The following is a 24,353-nucleotide window of genomic DNA, read 5'->3' on the forward strand; positions in this document are numbered from 1 at the left end:
CATTCCGGTGGGCCCAATATGAGGAGTCGAGCTAAAAAGATGCAACGTGCCTTGTCAAGCGTAATTGAAGAACTTGAAGCCAAGGAAGCAATGCATGAAGCCGAGTATGCCTTAAAGGGATCCAAAAAGATTTTTAACAAGATTGAAGCCCAAGTCAAGTTTAAGGAATTAAAGATCGATTCTTGCTAGCCCTAATTAGGTCCAGTTGGCGTCCAAGCCTTTTCAGGGACTTAATAATGTTATTTATGTGAGCTATTTTAAGATTATTTTTGGTGTAATGGGCTGGAGTTATTTATTTACTAAAGCCAAGTTTTTATTATTTTTATTGTTAGGTGGGTTAGTTATTAGGGTTAAAACTTATTAATGGGTTGTTAGCCTTATTGGGCTAATAGTTAGTTATATATAGTTGTAGACTGTTTTGGCTGCACACTTTTTCCGGGGAATAATTAAAATTTCAATTTTTTCAAGATTGCATTTGATCTCTAGAACTCATCAAGAATCACCAATTCTTGCGGCGTTCTTCCACGATTATCAATCTAAATCAAGATTGTTGCGTTTCAGATTATTTATACAAGGTTCTGACAATAGATTCGTTTCGGGTAGCGGGTCTCGATTCTGATGTTCCTAGGTCTTTAAGTTCTTGATCGACAGGGTTCTTCGCAAATCGAAGGAGTTCACATCAAGTATATTTATTAACGGAAAGAAAAATCACTTGAGATTATGGGAATTTTAGAAAATGTGTTTGGTTGGTTTGAATAAATAGTGAATAATAGTTAGGCTGGGAGGATAAATGTGGTGGTATGTTATATAGATACTAAATTGCCTCCTTTTTCAATATTATATATAGTATTTTTTGAATCATTTTTGTAACCCCCTACATTTGAAATTTTGCTAAAACACCCAGCCATAGGGATTTGAGTACATTAGGGATTTATATGCTACTGATAATGATTTTGATACTATTATGCTGCTTGTGAGAAAAACGCTATGATAAGTTCTATAGGCATGAGGGTTCTTATTTAGAGAAAAACATTGTGTGTGCTAATAGTTCTTGGAGTTCTTAGTTCGTGAGGCCCATGGTGATGGTCTTATGGGACATTTTGGCATTAAAAAGACTTTGGATGTCTTGCATGAGCACTTCTTTTGGCCGCATATGAAGAGGGATGTTGAGCGTATTTGTGACAGGTGTATCCCATGTAAGAAGGCCAAGTCTAGAGTCTCACCCAATGACTTGTACAGTCCCTTACTGATTCCTAGTGAGCCATGGGTAGATATTTCCATGGATTTCGTATTAGGATTACCTAGGACAAAAAGAGGCAAGGATTCAGTTTTTGTAGTTGTAGATAGGTTTTAAAAAATGGCACCTTTCATTCCGTGTCATAAAACTGATGATGCAACTAACATTGCCAATTTATTTTTCAAGGAAATAGTGCACTTACATGAAGTTCCGAGGAGTATCATGTCGGATCGAGATGCAAAGTTCTTAAGCTAATTCTGGAAGGTGTTGTGGGGTAAGTTAGGTACTAAACTTTTATTTTCAACTACTTGTCACCTGCAAACGGATGGACAGACTAGGGCAGTAAATAGAACCTTATCTACATTGTTGCGTGCTATTTTAGAAAATAATTTGAAATCTTAGGAGGATTGTTTGCCACATGTAGAATTTGTATATAATAGTGTTGTGCATTCCGTTATAGGTTATTCACCATTTGAAATTGTTTTATGGTTTAAACCCTTTAACCCTTTTGGATTTGTTGCCTTTACCTATTGATGAGCGTTCTAGTTTAGATGGCAAGAGAAAAAGCGGAGTTTGTTCGACAACTTCATAAAAAATAAAGAAAAATATTGAGAAGCGAACCAAACAGTACTTAAGACAAGCTAACAAGGGGCGAAAGAAAGTGGTATTCCAACCAAGAGATTGGGTGTGGGTACATTTGCGGAAAGAGAGATTTCCATCTCAGCGGAAATCTAAGTTGCACCCTAGAGGCGATGGTCCATTCCAAGTGCTCGAACGAATCAAAGATAATGCATACAAAGTGAATCTTTCGGATGAGCATAACATAAGTGCTACCTTTAATGTTTCTGACTTAACTCTTTTTTATGATGCAGATTCGAGGACAAATCCATTTCAAGAGAGAGGGTATGATGAGGACATGATTGAGCTGCATGTTGTCGTAAAGTTGACACCAGATCCTTTTCACATTCCGGTGGGCCCAATTATGAGGAGTCGAGCTAAAAAGATGCAACGTGCCTTGTCAAGCGTAATTGAAGAACTTGAAGCCAAGGAAGCAATGCATGAAGCCGAGTATGCCTTAAAGGGATCCAAAAAGATTTTTAACAAGATTGAAGCCCAAGTCCAAGTTTAAGGAATTAAAGATCGATTCTTGCTAGCCCTAATTAGGTCCAAGTTGGCGTCCAAGCCTTTGTTCATGGGACTTAATAATTGTTATTTTATGTGAGCTATTTTAAGACTTATTTTTGGTGTAATGGGCTGGAGTTATTTATTTACTAAAGCCCAAGTTTTTTATTATTTTTATTAGTTAGGTCTGGGTTAGTTATTAGGGTTAAAACTTATTAATGGGTTGTTAGCCTTATTTTGGGCTAATTAGTTAGATATATATAGTTATAGACTGTTTTGGCTGCACACTTTTTCCGGGGAATAATTAAATATTTCAAATTTTTTTTCAAGATTGCATCTTGATCTCTAGAACTCATCAAGAATCACCAATTCTTGCGGCGTTCTTCCACGATACTTATCAATCTAAATCAAGATTGTTGCGTTTCAGATTATTTATACCAAGGTTCTGACAATAGATTCGTTTTGGGTAGCGGTTCTTCGAATTCTGATTGTTCCTAGGTCTTTACGTTCTTGATCGACAAGTTTCTTCACAAATCGAAGGAGTTCACATCAAGTATATTATATTAACGGAAAGAAAAATCACCTTGAAGATTATTGGGAATGTTTAGAAAATGTGTTTGGTTGGTTTGAATAAATTAGTGAATAATATGTTAGGTTGGGAGGATAAATTGGTGGGTATGTTATATAGATTACTAAATTGCCCTCCTTTTTCAATATTAATATAATAGTATTTTTTGAATCATTTTTGTAACCCCCTACATTTGAAATTTTGCTAAAACACCCCAGCCATATAAAACTTTCATTTATAGCAAAATCACTCCCACCCAACCCAAGCCATTGCCAGTAGCTACTCACCACCGCCGGCCACCACCAGTAGTCGACGACATGGCACACGACTAGCCGTATATGGTCAGTCGTGCGTCGACAAAGTCGGAAAAGTCCATGGATCACAAATCCATGGTCGAAAAATGATCAAATCTATAGCCATTTCACAGCCAAAGATGTGGTCGTGAAACGACCACAGATCTGGCTGTGAAAATGCTAGATCTTTGGTCATGCCATTTCACGGCCACATCTTTGGTCGTGAAACAGCCATAGAAATGCCAGATTTGGTCGTTTCCGGCGCACGACTGACCAAATCCCACTAGTCGTGCACCATTATGGCGACTGACGCGGGTGGTCGGCAGTGGTCTTGGGTGGTTGGGGGTATTTTGTTAACTTTTAAAATTTTTCGTAGCTGTGGTCTTTTAGCTAATTTCTCAAATGTAGGGGGGTTGAGTAATTGTTATTTGATAGACATTTGAGGATAATTGTGTCCAAAATGATTTTAATTAAGGGCAAAATGGGTAAAAAAATCATATTACCCTGGTAATGTTTTAATAACACCCCCTAGCAAGGTAATAAGATTACTCTCCATATTACCAATAATAACCACTATTTACAATAAAAGTTTCTCGTAATATTTAATTACTTGTAAACCAAACACAAGAATCTTACAAAATAAACGAAGATTATCCCTGTTATCTTATTTACCCCTGATCTAAACGGCCCCTTTGGGTGTAACAACTCACTAATGTTAAAGGCATTTTTTGTCATTTCAGAAACTTAGGAGGATTTCATTGTTTAATGAAACCTCAAGGGAGTCAAATAATAACCCTTTTCAATATTACAAATCGTGGAGGGCTTAAATGTAAATATCACGAACTAGAACCACCTAAAACCTTGGTTATGTTGTGCCCTAATGTCTCCTCTCCCACTATATAATAATTCTATTCGCTAAACCCTAACTTCAGCCTCTCTAACTCTGTAAAACCCATGTTTTCTACAATCTTCCAGAGCCTTCTCACCACGCTAAATATACAGTATTAGGGTGTAGCACCCATCTTAAATGCCCTAGGCCCTCAGCTTGGAGTTGTTTAGTTCTCTGTTGTGGTAAAATTTCTGTTTTTTCCCCAAAGTTTTAATTTTTGGTTCATTGTTTGTGTTGCTTTGTTAACTTGTACATTATACTTTGATGTTATTTGTGCTTTCTCTTTTTTTTGTTAATGAGGCTGATATGCCTGTGCCTATGATGGCGTTAAATATACTTTGAGAGTTCATCTATGAAACGAATTTAATCTGAGGCAGTAAGGCTATTCTTTTCTTTTTGGCGTTTTTTGTTTAAATCACATTTCCTGTTCTTCAATGATGTCTCTCATGTAATCCAGTAATTTCACCGACCCCGGTTGTGTTTTTTCCGTTTGTTTGTTTCAAGACTCTTGTTTGGTGGCTTTCATGAATTTCTCAGCCATCATGCATAGCATCAGGGCAAGGCAGTCTGTTATTCTTTTAAAATTTAATTTTTAAATCGTTTTTTTATGTTTGGATATTTTACTGTTTGGCCACACTGGTAGTGCCATTGTTCATTCAATATATAGTTCAAGTATGTTGTAATTTTTTTCTTAGCTTGGTTGAATTATTGTTGCTTTGATGGAATAGGCAATATGCAAGTGATGATAAACCAGACAGGGACATCAGTACTCCCTTGTGGAAATGGTGACTTAGTCTAATGGGAATCTCTCTGATGCATACAAAAATTTCACCTTACTGTACTACTATTTAGAGTTGGATGATTCATTTTGTTGCTTAAATTAAATTACTCCTTGCCTAGCAATTGTTATTTGTTACTATGATTTCTTCTAGGCCAACTTTTGATTTTTAATTTTGCTTTTGCATGATCTACTATTAGTCTTTGTCTATTTTTATGGCAATATTGTGCAAGTGACGATAAAACAGACAGGGACATCAGAAATCCAATGGAATATGATGATTTGTCTATGGGAATCTCTCCGATGCACAAATATTACTTTCTTAGGAGTTTATGGGTAATCATAGTTGCAATCAAGCTAAAATTTCATCGAGTCATGATAGTTTTGGTTATTTCAGTGCACACTTCTAATATGGAAGTGGGTTAGCAAAGTTAAAATAGTACATATTTTTCATTTTTGTGTTCCGAAACATCCTGATTTGCCAATGATGCATCCAAATGCACGTATTATCAGATAGAATTATGATGATAATTGATTGTCACTACCTCTGAGGCATATCATGGAAACTTGCTTTTTGTTTCAACTTAAGCTGGCAATTTTGCTGCATCATTTTTTAATGCCCCTTTGTGATGTTTTTTTAAAAAAAGATTCTTTCTATTTTGTGATTCAGTTTAATATTTATAGAAGCATTTGCTGTAGTATAACATGATTGTTTACTTCATGAGAAACTTGAAGTTATTTCTTGAATGTGTAATTCATTTTTTGTTGGGGAAAGCATCATCTTTGATAAATAGTATTAGAATTAGGTGTAAATTGTGATATTTTTTTACTTGCCGAAGTTGAATGCTTCTCTATTGGGAAACTAATCTCGACTTTGTTTTATTTTTGACCTGACAGATTTTATTTCTTGAACATATGTGTCATTTTGTTAGCACTTGGATGTTTTGCCTATGATGGTGTTAAATATACTATGAGCTTATGCCATGAACAGAAACTTAAATCTGAGGCTCTTTATCTCTTGTTCTGTCAATTTCTCTGGAAAACCATTCATATTTAGAATCATGGGTTATACATTGTTGTGTTTTGGGGTTATTGGACCTGTTGGTTTTATGGTTTTGTTATGAAATCGATCAAAATTTTCATAATCTTATGTTTTAATGGTAGAAAGGCCTGATGATTGTTACACAAGAACGGAGATTTGAATGGTGTTTATGTTGTAGCTTTACCTGGAGTAGGGCTCCATGAACACCGGGTGTAAAAAATAGTTGTAGATGGTATATGAAGGCCTGTAGTAGCTAATTTATTTGTCTATTTAAAATTTATAGTGGTTGATATGAATGATAGAGTTCTATGAAATAAAAAAAAAAAATGTAAAATACTAAATTAATCATTTCATTAAACCTTTTCAAAATACTACTTATTTTCTTCATATTGAAGAGCGGCTTATTTAACATGTGTAGTTTGTAATTTTGTGTTACATGTGTTGATTTTTGTTTGTAATTTTGTGTTACACGGTTTACCTGTTCACTAATCACATAATTACTAATCACAATTATGTTATTCAATGTTACAAAGAAAAAATGTAAGATTAGTAGTAGCATAGTATGATGTATTTTATTTTTAAATAAAAAAATAGCTTATTGAAGATATTTCCATGAACTAGGAATATATCTACCATAGTGTATTAAAATTGTTCAAAAAATAAAATAGATGTTATCTGAATTATTTTTGACAAGATTGATTTTACAAATTCATAACTTTGGCTAATTAGTTAATATTAGATATTCTTGCATGTTTGGATGAGGTTAATATTAGATAATTGGGATAATTAGATGATGATTGTAAAAAATTATTCTCAAAAACTTTTATGACAATAAGTGGCATTTGGGGGGTAAGTTGTTAGAAATATTAATACCTTTAAGGGGTTGTTATTAAAACTTACTAAAGGTAATCTACTTTGTTTCCTATTTTGCTCTCAAGTAGTTGAGTATTTGGTTTAAATTAGTCTCATATTTGTTAACATTTATAAACACCTAATTCATTAATGAAGACCTTTTTTTTTTGTCATCTTTAAAATTTTTTGAACGATATTGCTTTTGTTATTGTCATTATTTATAGAAATGCCATTGTATCCAAAATTAGCCATCAGTGTCAACCACTATGGACTGTGTCGGAGGATGTCAAAAGTTACCATAATTGCGTACAGTTGGCTATGGATCACAAATCCATGGTCGAAAACGGTTAGATTTGTTCGTTTCATGACCAAAGACTTGGTCATTTTAAGGCCAGAACTGTGGTTGTTTCATGGCTATATCTTTGGTCGTGAAATGGTGATAGCCAAATCTATGGCATTGTCGGCATCATGGTCAAATCTGTGGCGCTGTTCGCAACTGTCGATGGTGGTGGTTGGTTGTCGATAGTGGCTTGGGGTGGGTATGGGTGTTTTTGTTAAGTTAAAAACATTTTTGATTATTTTGCTAAATCTGAAAAGTAAAGGATTAAAGAAAATTATTCAAAAAATAATAATAAAAAATACTATTATATTAATATTTAAAAAAAAAGGATAATTTAGTAATATATGTAACATATTCATCTAATTATATTATTTATTAATTTATTTAAACTAATCAAACACATTTTTTAAATATTGTCTTTGTTTTTTTTAATTCTCGAAGTAAATCTTGTTTTATAGGTAATAGATATTTTGAAACGTTATAATATGTTTTTACTTTTATTTTAAATTTGTCTGTTCTTTCTTTCTCTTTAATTTCCTTCTCACAAGCTCCATTCAATTGGAGGCTGTTTCATCACTAATATAGGTAAAATACAAATTGTATTTTCTTTTTAGTGATGAATTTGAGTGCACTAATACAGGTAAAATACAAACTGTATTTTATTTAATGGAGCTCGCAAGAAGGATAAGTAATGAAAGTTAGGGTTAAGAAAAGAAGGAAATTATTGTTTCTCCTTCTCGCAAGCTCCATTAAATCAGAGGCTCTCTTTCATCATTAATACAGATAAAATACAAATTGTATTTTCTTTTTTTGTCATAAATTGGAGTGCACTAATACAGGTAAAATACAAACTATAATGTCTTTAATGGAGCTCGCGAGTAGAAGCAATGAAAATTAGGGATAAGAAAAGAATGAAATTAAAGGGAGAGGAGAGAAATTTAAAGTAAAAGTAGAAAGTAGTAGCATATTATAACTTTTCAGAAGATTTGTCATTTACGAAGTAAGATTTATTTTGGGATAAAAAACGGCAAAGGCAATTTTATAGCATATTATAACTTTTCAGAAGATTTGTCATTTACAAAGTAAGATTTATTTTTGGATAAAAAACGGTAAAGGCAATTTTACACTCCAGCTATTGTTACCATTGATAATGTCATTTGAAATTTGAAAATGATATACTTAGTGGAGTCGACCATAAACCAAGCTTGTTACTTATTTCATTTCAACAAAATTGTTGAAGATCTTACAAAAGCATAACGAAACACGAAATTGAACCAACGTGATGTGGAGGAACAAATCAAAGCTGCAGAAAGAAATGATGAAAAAATCAAGGCAACTATACAAGATTGGTTGTCTGATTAGAACTTGAGACGTTGAAAGGAAAAATAGAAGTTAATAGGAATTGTCTTAATGGGTGTTGTCCTAACTAGGGTTTTCGATATCAATTGGGTAGGAAAGCAGCAAAGACAAGCATTTTGTTGAAGGCAATTGTAGTTAAAGGCCAATTTGGTAGAGTGGGCAATCTTGCACCTCTATCAGGTGAACCTTTAGCACTTGAAGATTTTGAATTTTCCCTGTCTATGAAGGTAACTTTTGATAAGATTATAGAGAAACTTAAAGATGATGACACCCATATGGTTATATTGTGTAGGATGGGCGGTGTGGGTAAAACAACTTTAGCAAAAGCAGTGAGTAAAAAGGTTACAAAAGAGAGCATCTTTAAGGAGGTTGTGATGGTTGCTGTATCCCAAACTCCAAAGTTCAAAAATATTCAAGGTCAGTTGGCTGACTTCCTAAACTTGGAACTTAAGGAGGAAACTGAAGAGGGAAGAGCTAAGAGATTGTCTTCAAGATTTTCAAAGTCTAATAATAACCTTATAATCCTGGATGATATATGGGAAGAATTCAATTTCAAGGAAAAATAGGTGTTCCATTGAGCAAAGGTTGCAAAATACTTTTGACAACCCGTAACAAAAACGTATACACTGATAGGAAGTATTAATCATTAATTCCTCTAAATGTTTTAGAGGAACACGAAAGAGTGGCTTTACTCAAATGGCAAGTAGGTATAGATGATGGCTCTATCACCTTGAATACTTTGGCTACTCAAATTGCTTGTGAATGTGATGGTTTGCCTTTAGCACTTGTAACCACCGGAAGGTACTTGAGAGGAAAGAAAGATATTAAAATATGGGAACTTGCGTGTGAAAAACTAAAAAAGTCAAAACTGGAGGATTTATGTCATGTTAATTGTACACTAAGAGGTGTCTACGCTAGTCTTAAGTTGAGTCATGATTATTTGAAGACAGATAAAATTAAATTCTGTTTTTGATGTGTTCACTATTTCTTGAGGATTTTGAAATTCCTTTGGAGGATTTGGTTAGAATAGGAGTGGGGTTAGATTTATATAAAAGTGTTTCATACAATTTTTTAAAACCCAACCTGACTTGATCGGTTTGACCAGGACTCGGTCACCGAGTCGAGTTGGGCTAGTATAAAAATTGGGAATATGCATTCACCCAATACGACCCGCGGTTGGACCGAGGTCATTGTAGCTGACCACCAGTCCAACTGATTTCAGGGCAAAACCGGATGAAGGCAAAATCCCGGTTTTCAACCCCTAAAATGCTAAAAATTGATTTTTTTTTTTTTTTTTTTTTTTTTTTTTTTTTCAGTTTTTTCGCACTTCTTCTTCGTGCATCCTTCAATTTCCAATTCTGCATCTTCAATCTTCATTCTCGCTGTAAAGAAGATTTACACAAATCCTAAATCCCCAACAAAGCCAACAATTGAAGAAATAAAATAAAGCATGATAGAATAAAGCTTGAAATTATTCACCTTCTTCAATGTCAAGTAGAGCTAGATCTCACTTTCTTCTTCTCATCATCAAAATCCAATTAAAATCCCAATCAAAATCTCATTTGTCTCTATAAACTTTCAGGCATACAACTAAAGAAATAGAATCAATGATCTTCAATCTCGAGTAAGGCAGATCTCCCCCTTCTTCTTCTTCTTCTTCTTCAAAATCCATTAAAATCTCAATCAAAATCTCATTTGTTTTCTATAAACTTCCAGACATGCAACAATTGAAGAAATAGAATAAAGCTTTGAAATTATGTCAGCCAAGTAAATAGACCTTACATACTTGCTTGGAGTTCATTGAAAATTTTACGAGAAATCATTTTCTCATGCAAACCAGATTGTTTTCACTTTCAATTAAAAAACAAAATATGACTTCTCTGTTTCTATTTTAACCTTTAATATAGTCTAAAAGGTGTTCCACATTAAATAACCTTATCTCCATATCTTCAATACATGGCATGTCATATCACCGCTATTGATAAATTTTCTGATCAATTACTTTTTTTTTTTAAAACAACATACTTCTTATTTTTGGTTTATTTCTTTGAAAACGTCACTTTTTTTACCTTATTACCCTTGGTTTATGATTGTACACCCGCAAATATACAAAGGATTTTTTGTCATTCTGATAGGATGATGTCACCGATCCAACCTATCGGTCAGACTGATTGGACTGGTCAACTCAGGACCCGGGCTGGGTTTTAAAACGTTGGTTTCATCCATTGAAGAAGCAAGAGGGGACCTATGTTTAATGGTTTAACCTATTACTCTTAAATGTGTGTTTGGTTTAAGGAATATTGTATTACTAGAAATGTTATATTAATAGAAAGATAGATGGTTAATATAAATGTTTAGGGAAATGTGTTTGGTTGGTTGAAATAAATTAGTGGGTATGTTATATTAATATGTTTGGTTGAGAGGAATAAATTGGTGGGTGTGTTATGTAAATTACTAAATTACCCTCTTTTTTAAATATTAATATAACATAATATTATTTTTTTGAATAATTTTTTTTAACCCCCTATATTTCAGATTTAGCTAAAACACCCCAGCAACAAAAAAGTTTAAAACTTAACAAAAACACATTCACCCACCCCAAGTCACTACCCGCAGCAACGACAGTGGAGATCTAGCAGTGAAACAATGGCCGTTTTACGACCAAATATCCGACCTTTCACGACCAGATCTGTGGCCATTTCACGACCACATTTAGTTGTTTTCAACCATGGATCAGAGATCAATGGCCAGAAACAGCGTTATTGGCGCATGACCGGCCAGATAAGGTCAGCCATAAGCCATTCCATCTCCACAGGAGGCCGCTGGCGATGGTTTCCAGATCTGGCCACCACCCATTGGTAATTTTTTTAAATTTTAGGGATATTTATGTCTTAAAAACTTTGTATATAAGGCTAAAATAGTCAATTGGTATTTTTGTAAATTGTTTTTAAAATAAGGGTATTATTGTCCTAAAATTTTATTAATAAAGGCTAAAATTGTAATAAAAATAAGATTACCAAGTAATCTTAAAATACCTAAGAAAATGAAGATAATCAGATTATCCCCTATATCACCAACAGTAACTACTATTGGTATTGGAAGATTACCAAAATCTTATATTACTTGACAACCAAACGTGGTAATCAATTACCAAGTAATATAAGATGACATTACCTCATTAATCTCATATTACCCCTAACCAAACACACCATTAAGGTTACATATTGTGAAGACTTGAAATGCATGATAGATGCATCGCAGGTGGGGGAAGAAAATTATGAGTTGCATCCAAGCTTAGCAAAGTTAGAGTTGGAAGAGTTACCAGAATTGCAGTGTATGGAAAGGGCCCATGTCCATTCATGTTGTAAACTTCCAAAGTCTTACGGATGTTTATGTGAGAGGGTGCAAAAGCTTGGCATATCTTTTCACTTTATCAATCCTCTAAAATTCGGATCAAATTTGGATTAGGTTTTATCATGATCCAAATATTTAGATCGGATCAAAAAAGTCTCCAACCGGATCGGATATCTGGTTTTGTACACCCTTAGGCTTCAGTTTTCTAAACTTATGCTGAGAAAGAGAATTAATTGTGAAATATTAGAGAAAATAAAACGTGAAATAATTAAGAATCCTATTAGCTGCGGACTAAATTTGCAACGGTTGAATCCTTTTTTGGTTATTCATTAACAAGACCAAGGAACCTATCTTCCATATTTTTCTTAACCAAAGGAATGCTATTAACAACTTCGAAATCTTACAATATCTCATCCTATTCCCATAATCACCGACTGAGGTAATAACAACGAAATAAAACTCGAAATTATTCTTCAATCTCAACCATTTGTTTATGATCTTGAACACCTTAACAAACACTATTTCTATTAAATATGAACTCTTATATTCACCGATTCTTTGGGATGTTTTTTTAAAAAAGATTCTTTCTATTTTGTATTCAGTTTAATTTATAGAAGCATTTGCTGTAGTATAACATGATTGTTACTTCATGAGAAACTTGAAGTTATTTCTTGAATGTGTAATTCATTTTTTGTTGGGGAAAGCATCTTTGTAAATAGTATTAGAATTAGGTGTAAATTGTGATATTTTTACTTGCCGAAGTTGAATGCTTCTCTATTGGGAAACTAACTCGACTTTGTTATTTTTGACCTGACAGATTTTATTTCTTGAACATAGTGTGTCATTTTGTTAGCAATTGGATGTTTTGCCTATGATGGTGTAAATTATCTATGAGCTTATGCCATGAACAGAAACTTAAATCTGAGGCTCTTATCTCTTGTTCTGCAATTTCTCTGGAAAACCATTATATTTAGAATCATGGGTTATACATTGTTGTGTTTTGGGGTTATTGGACCTGTTGGTTTTATGGTTTTGTTATGAAATCGATCAAAATTTCATAATCTTATGTTTTAATGGTAGAAAGGCCTGGATTGTTACACAAGAACGGAGATTTGAATGGTGTTATGTTGTAGCTTTACCTGGAGTAGGGCTCCATGAAACAGGGTGTTAAAAAATAGTTGTAGATGGTATATGAGCTGTAGTAGCTAATTATTTGTCTATTTAAAATTTATAGTGGTTGATTGATGAGAGTTCTATGAAATAAAAAAAAAATGTAAAATAAAAAATCATTATTAAACCTTTTCAAAATACTACTTATTTTCTTCATATTGAAGAGCGGCTTATTAACATGTTAGTTGTAATTTTGTGACATGTGTGATTTTGTTGGATTTTGTGTTACACGGTTACCTGTTCACTAATCACATAATTACTAATCACAATTATGTTATTCAATGTTACAAAGAAAAAAGTGTAAGATTAGTAGTAGCAAGTATGATGTATTTATTTTTAAATAAAAAAAATAGCTTATTGAAGATATTTCCATGAACTAGGAATATATCTACCATAGTATTGAAATTGTTCAAAAAAAAAATAGATGTACTGAATTATTTTGAAAGATTGATTTTACAAATCATAACTTTGGCTAATTAGTTAATATAGATATTCTTGCATGTTTGGATGAGGTTAATATTAGATAATTGGGATAATTAGATGATGATTGTAAAAATTATTCTCCAAATCTTTTAGGCAATAATGGCACTGGGGGGTAAGTTGTTAGGAATATTAATACCTTAAGGGTTGTTTAAAACTTACTAAAGGTAATCTACTTTGTTTCCTATTTTGCTCTCAAGTAGTTGAGTATTGTTAAATTAGTCTCATATTGTTAACATTATAAACACCTAATTCATTAATGAAGACCTTTTTTTTTTGTCATCTTAAAATTTTTTGAACGATATGCTTTGTTATTGTCATTATTTATAGAAATGCCATTGTATCCAAAATTAGCCATCAGTGTCAACCACTATGGACTGTGTCGGAGGATGTCAAAGTTACCATAATTGCGTACAGTTGGCTATGGATCACAAATCCATGGTCGAAAAGGTAGATTTGTTCGTTTCAGACCAAAGACTTGGTCATTTTAAGGCCAGAACTGTGGTTGTTTCATGGCTATACTTTGGTCGTGAAATGGTGATAGCCAAATCTATGGCATTGTGGCATCATGGTCAAATCTGTGGCGCTGTTCGCAACTGTCGATGGTGGTGGTTGGTTGTCGATAGTGGCTTGGGTGGGTAGGGTGTTTTTGTTAAGTTAAAAACATTTTGATTTTTGCTAAATCTGAAAAGTAAAGGATTAAGAAAATTATTCAAAAAATAATAATAAAAATACTATTATATAATATTTAAAAAAAAAGGATAATTTAGTAATATATGTAACATATTCATCTAATTATATTATTTATTAATTTATTTAAACTAATCAACACATTTTTTAATTGTCTTTGTTTTTTTAATTCCGAAGTAAATCTTGTTTTATAGGTAATAGATATTTTGAAACGTTATAATATGTTTTTACTTTATTTTAAATTTTGTCTGTTCTTTCTTTCTCTTTAATTTCCTTCTCACAACTCCATTCAATTGGAGGCTGTTTCATCACTAATATAGGTAAAATACAAATTGTATTTTCTTTTTAGTGTGAATTTGAGTGCACTAATACAGGTAAAATACAAACTGTATTTTATTAATGGAGCTCGCAAGAAGGATAAGTAATGAAAGTTAGGGTTAAGAAAAGAAGGAAATTATGTTTCCCTTCTCGCGAGCTCCATCAATTAGAGGCTCTCTTTCATCATTAATACAGATAAAATACAAATTGTATTTTTTTTTGTCATAATTGGAGTGCACTAATAAGGTAAATAACAAACTATAATGTCTTTAATGGAGCTCGCGAGTAGAAGCAATGAAAATTAGGGATAAGAAAAGAATGAAATTAAAGAGAAAGAGGAGAGAAATTTAAAGTAAAAGTAGAAGCAGTAGCATATTATAACTTTTCAGAGATTTGTCATTTACGAAGTAAGATTTATTTTGGGATAAAAAACGGCAAAGGCAATTTTAAGCATATTATAACTTTCAGAAGATTTGTCTTTACAAGTAAGATTTATTTTGGATAAAAAACGGTAAAGGCAATTTTACACTCCAGCTATGTTACCATTGTAATGTCATTTGAAATTTGAAAATGATATACTTAGTGGAGTCGACCATAAACCAAGCTTGTTACTTATTCATTTCAACAAAATTGTTGAGATTTACAAAAGCATAACGAAACACGAAATGAACCAACGTGATGTGGAGGAACAAATCAAAGCTGCAGAAAGAAAGATGAAAAAATCAAGGCAACTATACAAGATTGGTTGTCTGATTAGAACTTGAGACGTTGAAAGGAAAAATAGAAGTTAATAGGAATTGTCTTAATGGGTGTTGTCAACTAGGGTTTTCGATATCAATTGGTAGGAAAGCAGCAAAGACAAGCATTTTGTGAAGGCAATTGAGTTAAAGGCCAATTTGGTAGAGTGGGCAATCTTGCACCTCTATCAGGTGAACCTTTAGCACTTGAAGATTTTGAATTTTCCCTGTCTAGAAGGTAACTTTTGATAAGATATAGAGAAACTTAAAGATGATGACACCCATATGGTTATATTGTGTGGATGGGCGGTGTGGGTAAAACAACTTTAGCAAAAGCAGTGAGTAAAAAGGTTACAAAAAGAGGATCTTAAGGAGGTTGTGATGGTTGCTGTATCCCAAACTCCAAAGTTCAAAAATATCAAGGTCAGTTGGCTGACTTCCTAAACTTGGAACTTAAGGAGGAAACTGAAGAGGGAAGAGCTAAGAGATTGTCTTCAAGATTTTCAAAGTCTAATAATAACCTTATAATCCTGGATGATATATGGAAGAATTCAATTTCAAGGAAAAATAGGTGTTCCATTGAGCAAAGGTTGCAAAATACTTTTGACAACCCGTAACAAAAACGTATACACTGAAGGAAGTATTAATCATTAATTCTCTAAATGTTTTAGAGGAACACGAAAGAGTGGCTTTACTCAAATGGCAAGTAGGTATAGATGATGGCTCTTCACCTTGAATACTTTGGCTACTCAAATTGCTTGTGAATGTGATGGTTTGCCTTTAGCACTTGAACCACCGGAAGGTATGAGAGGAAAGAAAGATATTAAAATATGGGAACTTGCGTGTGAAAAAACTAAAAAGTCAAAACTGGAGGATTTATGTCTGTTAATTGTACACTAAGAGGTGTCTACGCTAGTCTTAAGTTGAGTCATGATTATTTGAAGACAGATAAAATTAAATTCTGTTTTTGATGTGTTCACTATTTTTGAGGATTTTGAAATTCCTTTGGAGGATGGTTAGAATAGGATGGGGTTAGATTTATATAAAGTGTTTCATACAATTTTTTAAAACCCAACCTGACTGATCGGTTTGACCAGGACTCGGTCACCGAGTCGAGTTGGGCTAGTATAAAAATGGGAATATGATTCACCCAATACGACCCGCGTTGGACCGAGGTCATTGTAGCTGACCACCAGTCCAACTGATTTCAGGGCAAAACCGGATGAAGGCAAAATCCCGGTTTTCAACCCCTAAAAGCTAAAAATTGATTTTTTTTTTTTTTTTTTTTTTTTTTTTTTCAGTTTTTCGCACTTCTTCTTCGTGCACCTTCAATTTCCAATTCTGCATCTTCATCTATTCTTCGCTGTAAAGAAGATTTAGCACAAATCCTAAATCCCCAACAAAGCCAACAATTGAAGAAAAAAATAAAGCATGAAATAGAATAAAGCTTGAAATTATGTCACCTTCTTCAATGTCAAGTAGAGCTAGATCTCACTTTCTTCTCTTCATCATCAAATCCAATTAAAATCCCAATCAAAATCTCATTTGTCTCTAAAACTTTCAGGCATACAACACTAAAGAAATAAATCAATAGATCTTCAATTCGAAGTAGAGGCAGATCTCACCTTCTTCTTCTTCTTCTCTTCAAAATCCAGTTAAAATATCAGATTACTAAATTGCCCTCCTTTTTCAATATTAATATAATAGTATTTTTTGAATCATTTTTGTAACCCCCTACATTTGAAATTTTGCTAAAACACCCCAATCATATAAAACTTTTATTTATAGCAAAATCACCCCCACCCACCCCCAAGCCACTGCCGGCAGCTACTCACCACTGCCGGCCACCACCAGTAGTCGACGGAATGGCACATGACTAGCCGTATATGGTCAGTCGTGCACCGACAAAGTCTGAAAAGGCCATGGATCACAAATCCATGGTCGAAAAACAATCAAATCCATAGCCATTTCACTGTCAAAGATGTGGTCGTGAAACGACCACAGATCTGGCTGTGAAAATGCTAGATCTTTGGTCGTGCCATTTCACAGCCACATCTTTGGCCGTGAAACAGCCATAGAAATGCCAGATCTGGTCGTTTTCGACGCACGACTGACCAGATCCCACTGGTCGTGCACCATTATGGCGACTGACGCCAATGATTGGCAGTGGTCTTGGGTGGTTGGGGGTATTTTGTTAACTTTTAAACTTTTTCATAGCTGCGGTCTTTTAGTAATTTCTCAAATGGAGGGGGTTGAGTAATTGTTATTTGATAGACATTTGAGGACAATTGTGTCCGAAATGGTTTTAATTAAGGGCAAAATGGGTAAAAAAATCATATTACCCTGGTAATGTTTTAATAACACCCCCTAGCAAGGTAATAAGGTTACCCTCCACATTACCAATAGTAACCACTATTTACAATAAAAGTTTTCCGTAATATTTCATTACTTGTAAACCAAACACAAGAATCTTGAAAAATAAACGAAGATTATTCCCGTTATCATATTTACCCCTGATCCAAACGGCCCCTTTGGGTGTAACAACTCACTAATGTTAAAGGTATTTTTTGTCATTTCAGAAACTTAGGAGGATTTCATTGTTTAATGAAACCTCAAGGGAGTCAAACAATAACCCTTTTCAATATTACAAATCATGGAGGGCTTAAATGTAAATATCACGAACTAGAAGCACCTAAAGCCTTGGTTATGTTGTGCCCTAATGTCTCCTCGCCCACTATATAATAATTCTATTCGCTAAACCCTAACTTCAGCCTCTCTAACTCTGTAAAACCCATGTTTTCTACAATCTTCCAGAGCCTTCTCACCACGCTAAATATACAGTATTAAGGTGTAGCACCCATCTTAAATGCCCTAGGCCCTCAGCTTGGAGTTGTTTAGTTCTCTGTTGTGGTAAAATTTCTGTTTTTTCCCCAAAGTTTTAATTTTTGGTTCATTGTTTGTGTTGCTTTGTTAACTTGTACATTATACTTTGATGTTATTTGTGCTTTCTCTTTTTTTTGTTAATGAGGCTGATATGCCTGTGCCTATGATGGCGTTAAATATACTTTGAGAGTTCATCTATGAAACGAATTTAATCTGAGGCAGTAAGGCCATCCTTTTCTTTTTGGCCTTTTTTGTTTAAATCACATTTCCTGTTCTTCAATGATGTCTCTCATGTAATCCAGTAATTTCACCGACCACGGTTGTGTTTTTTCCGTTTGTTTGTTTCAAGACTCTTGTTTGGTGGATTTCATGAATTTCTCAGCTATCATGCATAGCATCAGTGCAAGGCAGTCTGTTATTCTTTTAAAATTTAATTTTTAAATCGTTTTTTTATGTTTGGACATTTTACTGTTTGGCCACATCGGTAGTGCCATTGTTCATTCAATATATAGTTCAAGTATGTTGTAATTTTTTTCTTAGCTTGGTTGAATTATTGTTGCTTTGATGGAATAGGCAATAAGCAAGTGATGATAAACCAGACAGGGACATCAGCACTCCCTTGTGGAAATGGTGACTTAGTCTAATGGGAATCTCTCTGATGCATACAAAAATTTCACCTTACTGTACTACTATTTAGAGTTGGATGATTCATTTTGTTGCTTAAATTAAATTACTCCTTGCCTAGCAATTGTGATTTGTTACTATGATTTCTTCTAGGCCAACTTTTGATTTTTAATTTTGCTTTTGCATGATCTACTATTAGTCTTTGTCTATTTTTATGGCAATATTGTGCAAGTGACGATAAAACAGACAGGGACATCAGAAATCCAATGGAATATGATGATTTGTCTATGGGAATCTCTCCGATGCACAAATATTACTTTCTTAGGAGTTTATGGGTAATCATAGTTGCAATCAAGCTAAAATTTCATCGAGTCATGATAGTTTTGGTTATTTCAGTGCACACTTCTAATATGGAAGTGGGTTAGCAATGTTAAAATAGTACATATTTTTCATTTTTGTGTTCCGAAACATCCTGATTTGCCAATGATGCATCCAAATGCATGTATTATCAGATAGAATTATGATGATAATTGATTGTCACTACCTCTGAGGCATATCATGGAAACTTGCTTTTTGTTTAAACTTAAGCTGGCAATTTTGCTGCATCATTTTTTAATGCCCCTTTGTGATGTTTTTTTTAAAAAAGATTCTTTCTATTTTGTGATTCAGTTTAATATTTATAGAAGCATTTGCTGTAGTATAACATGATTGTTTACTTCATGAGAAACTTGAAGTTATTTCTTGAATGTGTAATTCATTTTTTGTTGGGGAAAGCATGCTCTTTGATAAATAGTATTAGAATTAGGTGTAAATTGTGATATTTTTTTACTTGCCGAAGTTGAATGCTTCTCTATTGGGAAACTAATCTCGACTTTGTTTTATTTTTGACCTGACAGATTTTATTTGTTGAACATATGTGTCATTTTGTTAGCACTTGGATGTTTTGCCTATGATGGTGTTAAATATACTATGAGCTTATGCCATGAACAGAAACTTAAATCTGAGGCTCTTTATCTCTTGTTCTGTCAATTTCTCTGGAAAACCATTCATATTTAGAATCATGGGTTATACATTGTTGTGTTTTGGGGTTATTGGACCTGTTGGTTTTATGGTTTTGTTATGAAATGGATCAAAATTTTCATAATCTTATGTTTTAATGGTAGAAAGGCCTGATGATTGTTACACAAGAACGGAGATTTGAATGGTGTTTATGTTGTAGCTTTACCTGGAGTAGGGCTCCATGAACACCGGGTGTAAAAAATAGTTGTAGATGGTATATGAAGGCCTGTAGTAGCTAATTTATTTGTCTATTGTAAAATTTATAGTGGTTGATTGATGAGAGTTCTATGAAATAAAAAAAAAATGTAAAATAAAAATCATTATTAAACCTTTTAAAATACTACTTATTTTCTTCATATTGAAGAGCGGCTTATTAACATGTTAGTTTGTAATTTGTGTGACATGTGTGATTTTGTTGGATTTTGTGTTACACGGTTTACCTGTTCACTAATCACATAATTACTAATCACAATTATGTTATTCAATGTTACAAAGAAAAAAGTGTAAGATTAGTAGTAGCAAGTATGATGTATTTATTTTTAAATAAAAAAAATAGCTTATTGAAGATATTTCCATGAACTAGGAATATATCTACCATAGGTATTGAAATTGTTCAAAAAAAAAATAGATGTGTACTGAATTATTTTGAAAGATTGATTTTACAAATCATAACTTTGGCTAATTAGTTAATATAGATATTCTTGCATGTTTGGATGAGGTTAATATTAGATAATTGGGATAATTAGATGATGATTGTAAAAATTATTCTCCAAATCTTTTATGGCAATAATGTGCACTGGGGGGTAAGTTGTTAGGAATATTAATACCTTAAGGGTTGTTTAAAACTTACTAAAGGTAATCTACTTTGTTTCCTATTTTGCTCTCAAGTAGTTGAGTATTGGTTAAATTAGTCTCATATTGTTAACATTATAAACACCTAATTCATTAATGAAGACCTTTTTTTTTTGTCATCTTAAAATTTTTTGAACGATATGCTTTGTTATTGTCATTATTTATAGAAATGCCATTGTATCCAAAATTAGCCATCAGTGTCAACCACTATGGACTGTGTCGGAGGATGTCAAAAGTTACCATATTGCGTACAGTTGGCTATGGATCACAAATCCATGGTCGAAAAGGGTAGATTTGTTCGTTTCAGACCAAAGACTTGGTCATTTTAAGGCCAGAACTGTGGTTGTTTCATGGCTATACTTTGGTCGTGAAATGGTGATAGCCAAATCTATGGCATTGTGGCATCATGGTCAAATCTGTGGCGCTGTTCGCAACTGTCGATGGTGGTGGTTGGTTGTCGATAGTGGCTTGGGTGGGTAGGGTGTTTTTGTTAAGTTAAAAACATTTTGATTTTTGCTAAATCTGAAAAGTAAAGGATTAAGAAAATTATTCAAAAAATAATAATAAAAATACTATTATATAATATTTAAAAAAAAAGGATAATTTAGTAATATATGTAACATATTCATCTAATTATATTATTTATTAATTTATTTAAACTAATCAACACATTTTTTAATTGTCTTTGTTTTTTAATTCCGAAGTAAATCTTGTTTTATAGGTAATAGATATTTTGAAACGTTATAATATGTTTTTACTTTTATTTTAAATTTTGTCTGTTCTTTCTTTCTCTTTAATTTCCTTCTCACAACTCCATTCAATTGGAGGCTGTTTCATCACTAATATAGGTAAAATACAAATTGTATTTTCTTTTTAGTGTGAATTTGAGTGCACTAATACAGGTAAAATACAAACTGTATTTTATAATGGAGCTCGCAAGAAGGATAAGTAATGAAAGTTAGGGTTAAGAAAAGAAGGAAATTATGTTTCCCTTCTCGCGAGCTCCATCAATTAGAGGCTCTCTTTCATCATTAATACAGATAAAATACAAATTGTATTTTTTTTTGTCATAATTGGAGTGCACTAATAAGGTAAATACAAACTATAATGTCTTTAATGGAGCTCGCGAGTAGAAGCAATGAAAATTAGGGATAAGAAAAGAATGAAATTAAAGAGAAAGAGGAGAGAAATTTAAAGTAAAAGTAGAAGCAGTAGCATATTATAACTTTTCAGAGATTTGTCATTTACGAAGTAAGATTTATTTTGGGATAAAAAACGGCAAAGGCAATTTTAAGCATATTATAACTTTCAGAAGATTTGTCTTTACAAGTAAGATTTATTTTGGATAAAAAACGGTAAAGGCAATTTTACACTCCAGCTATGTTACCATTGTAATGTCATTGAAATTTGAAAATGATATACTTAGTGGGTCGACATAAACCAAGCTTGTTACTTATTCATTTCAACAAAATTGTTGAAGATTTACAAAAGCATAACGAAACACGAAATGAACCAACGTGATGTGGAGGAACAAATCAAAGCTGCAGAAAGAAAAGATGAAAAAATCAAGGCAACTATACAAGATTGGTTGTCTGATTAGAACTTGAGACGTTGAAAGGAAAAATAGAAGTTAATAGGAATTGTCTTAATGGGTGTTGTCAACTAGGGTTTTCGATATCAATTGGGTAGGAAAGCAGCAAAGACAAGCATTTTGTTGAAGGCAATTGAGTTAAAGGCCAATTTGGTAGAGTGGGCAATCTTGCACCTCTATCAGGTGAACCTTTAGCACTTGAAGATTTTGAATTTTCCCTGTTAGAAGGTAACTTTTGATAAGATATAGAGAAACTTAAAGATGATGACACCCATATGGTTATATTGTGTGGATGGGCGGTGTGGGTAAAACAACTTTAGCAAAAGCAGTGAGTAAAAAGGTTACAAAAAGAGGATCTTAAGGAGGTTGTGATGGTTGCTGTATCCCAAACTCCAAAGTTCAAAAATATCAAGGTCAGTTGGCTGACTTCCTAAACTTGGAACTTAAGGAGGAAACTGAAGAGGGAAGAGCTAAGAGATTGTCTTCAAGATTTTCAAAGTCTAATAATAACCTTATAATCCTGGATGATATATGGGAAGAATTCAATTTCAAGGAAAAATAGGTGTTCCATTGAGCAAAGGTTGCAAAATACTTTTGACAACCCGTAACAAAAACGTATACACTGAAGGAAGTATTAATCATTAATTCTCTAAATGTTTTAGAGGAACACGAAAGAGTGGCTTTACTCAAATGGCAAGTAGGTATAGATGATGGCTCTTCACCTTGAATACTTTGGCTACTCAAATTGCTTGTGAATGTGATGGTTTGCCTTTAGCACTTGAACCACCGGAAGGTAATGAGAGGAAAGAAAGATATTAAAATATGGGAACTTGCGTGTGAAAAAACTAAAAAGTCAAAACTGGAGGATTTATGTCTGTTAATTGTACACTAAGAGGTGTCTACGCTAGTCTTAAGTTGAGTCATGATTATTTGAAGACAGATAAAATTAAATTCTGTTTTTGATGTGTCACTATTTTTGAGGATTTTGAAATTCCTTTGGAGGATGGTTAGAATAGGAGTGGGGTTAGATTTATATAAAGTGTTTCATACAATTTTTTAAAACCCCACATGACTGATCGGTTTGACCAGGACTCGGTCACCGAGTCGAGTTGGGCTAGTATAAAAAATGGGAATATGATTCACCCAATACGACCCGCGTTGGACCGAGGTCATTGTAGCTGACCACCAGTCCAACTGATTTCAGGGCAAAACCGGATGAAGGCAAAATCCCGGTTTTCAACCCCTAAAAGCTAAAAATTGATTTTTTTTTTTTTTTTTTTTTTTTTTTTCAGTTTTTCGCACTTCTTCTTCGTGCACCTTCAATTTCCAATTCTGCATCTTCCTCATTCTTCGCTGTAAAGAAGATTTAGCACAAATCCTAAATCCCCAACAAAGCCAACAATTGAAGAAATAAAATAAAGCATGAAATAGAATAAAGCTTGAAATTATGTCACCTTCTTCAATGTCAAGTAGAGCTAGATCTCACTTTCTTCCTTCATCATCAAAATCCAATTAAAATCCCAATCAAAATCTCATTTGTCTCTATAAACTTTCAGGCATACAACACTAAAGAAATGAATCAATAGATCTTCAATTCGAAGTAGAGGCAGATCTCACCTTCTTCCTTCTTCTCTTTCAAAAACCAGTTAAAATTCAATCAAAATCTCATTTGTTTCATAAACTTCCAGACATGCAACAATTGAAGAAATAGAAAAGCTTTGAAATTATGTCAGCCAAGTAAATAGACCTTACATACTTGCTTGGATCATTGAAAATTTTACGAGAAATCATTTTCTCATGCAAACCAGATTGTTTTCACTTTCAATTAAAAAACAATATGACTTCCTGTTTCTATTTTAACCTTTAATATAGTCTAAAAGGTGTTCCACATTAAATAACCTTATCTCCATATCTTCAATACATGGCATGTCAATCACCGCTATTGATAAATTTTCTGATCAATTACTTTTTTTAAAACAACATACTTTTATTTTGGTTATTTCTTTGAAAACGTCAATTTTTACCTTATTACCCTTGGTTTATGATTGTACACCCGAAATATACAAAGGATTTTTTGTCATTCTGATAGGATGATGTCACCGATCCAACCTATCG

The 24,353-nt window shown here is 33.2% G+C and overlaps 10 non-coding genes across 10 annotated transcripts; all 10 read left to right on the forward strand.

The window, feature by feature from the left end:
- Positions 1-4,420: 4,420 nt before the first annotated feature.
- LOC116133591 lies at positions 4,421-4,485 on the forward strand. The gene has a single exon (XR_004128573.1). It is a non-coding gene; the product is annotated as a small nucleolar RNA Z267 (small nucleolar RNA).
- A 356-nt stretch (positions 4,486-4,841) lies between these two features.
- LOC116133594 lies at positions 4,842-4,929 on the forward strand. Its single transcript, XR_004128576.1, has one exon. It is a non-coding gene; the product is annotated as a small nucleolar RNA R44/J54/Z268 family (small nucleolar RNA).
- Positions 4,930-5,112: 183 nt separating this feature from the next.
- On the forward strand, positions 5,113-5,197 carry LOC116133596. The gene has a single exon (XR_004128578.1). It is a non-coding gene; the product is annotated as a small nucleolar RNA R44/J54/Z268 family (small nucleolar RNA).
- Positions 5,198-5,366: 169 nt separating this feature from the next.
- Positions 5,367-5,442, forward strand: LOC116133598. Its single transcript, XR_004128580.1, has one exon. It is a non-coding gene; the product is annotated as a small nucleolar RNA snoR122 (small nucleolar RNA).
- A 386-nt stretch (positions 5,443-5,828) lies between these two features.
- On the forward strand, positions 5,829-5,900 carry LOC116133588. The gene has a single exon (XR_004128571.1). It is a non-coding gene; the product is annotated as a small nucleolar RNA Z267 (small nucleolar RNA).
- Positions 5,901-18,268: 12,368 nt separating this feature from the next.
- On the forward strand, positions 18,269-18,333 carry LOC116133593. The gene has a single exon (XR_004128575.1). It is a non-coding gene; the product is annotated as a small nucleolar RNA Z267 (small nucleolar RNA).
- A 356-nt stretch (positions 18,334-18,689) lies between these two features.
- On the forward strand, positions 18,690-18,777 carry LOC116133595. Its single transcript, XR_004128577.1, has one exon. It is a non-coding gene; the product is annotated as a small nucleolar RNA R44/J54/Z268 family (small nucleolar RNA).
- Positions 18,778-18,960: 183 nt separating this feature from the next.
- Positions 18,961-19,045, forward strand: LOC116133597. The gene has a single exon (XR_004128579.1). It is a non-coding gene; the product is annotated as a small nucleolar RNA R44/J54/Z268 family (small nucleolar RNA).
- A 169-nt stretch (positions 19,046-19,214) lies between these two features.
- On the forward strand, positions 19,215-19,290 carry LOC116133599. Its single transcript, XR_004128581.1, has one exon. It is a non-coding gene; the product is annotated as a small nucleolar RNA snoR122 (small nucleolar RNA).
- Positions 19,291-19,676: 386 nt separating this feature from the next.
- LOC116133589 lies at positions 19,677-19,748 on the forward strand. Its single transcript, XR_004128572.1, has one exon. It is a non-coding gene; the product is annotated as a small nucleolar RNA Z267 (small nucleolar RNA).
- Positions 19,749-24,353: the final 4,605 nt, after the last annotated feature.

Source organism: Pistacia vera, unplaced genomic scaffold (assembly GCF_008641045.1).
Source record: "Pistacia vera cultivar Batoury unplaced genomic scaffold, PisVer_v2 Contig270, whole genome shotgun sequence".
In the NCBI taxonomy this organism is placed as follows: domain Eukaryota; kingdom Viridiplantae; phylum Streptophyta; class Magnoliopsida; order Sapindales; family Anacardiaceae; genus Pistacia; species Pistacia vera.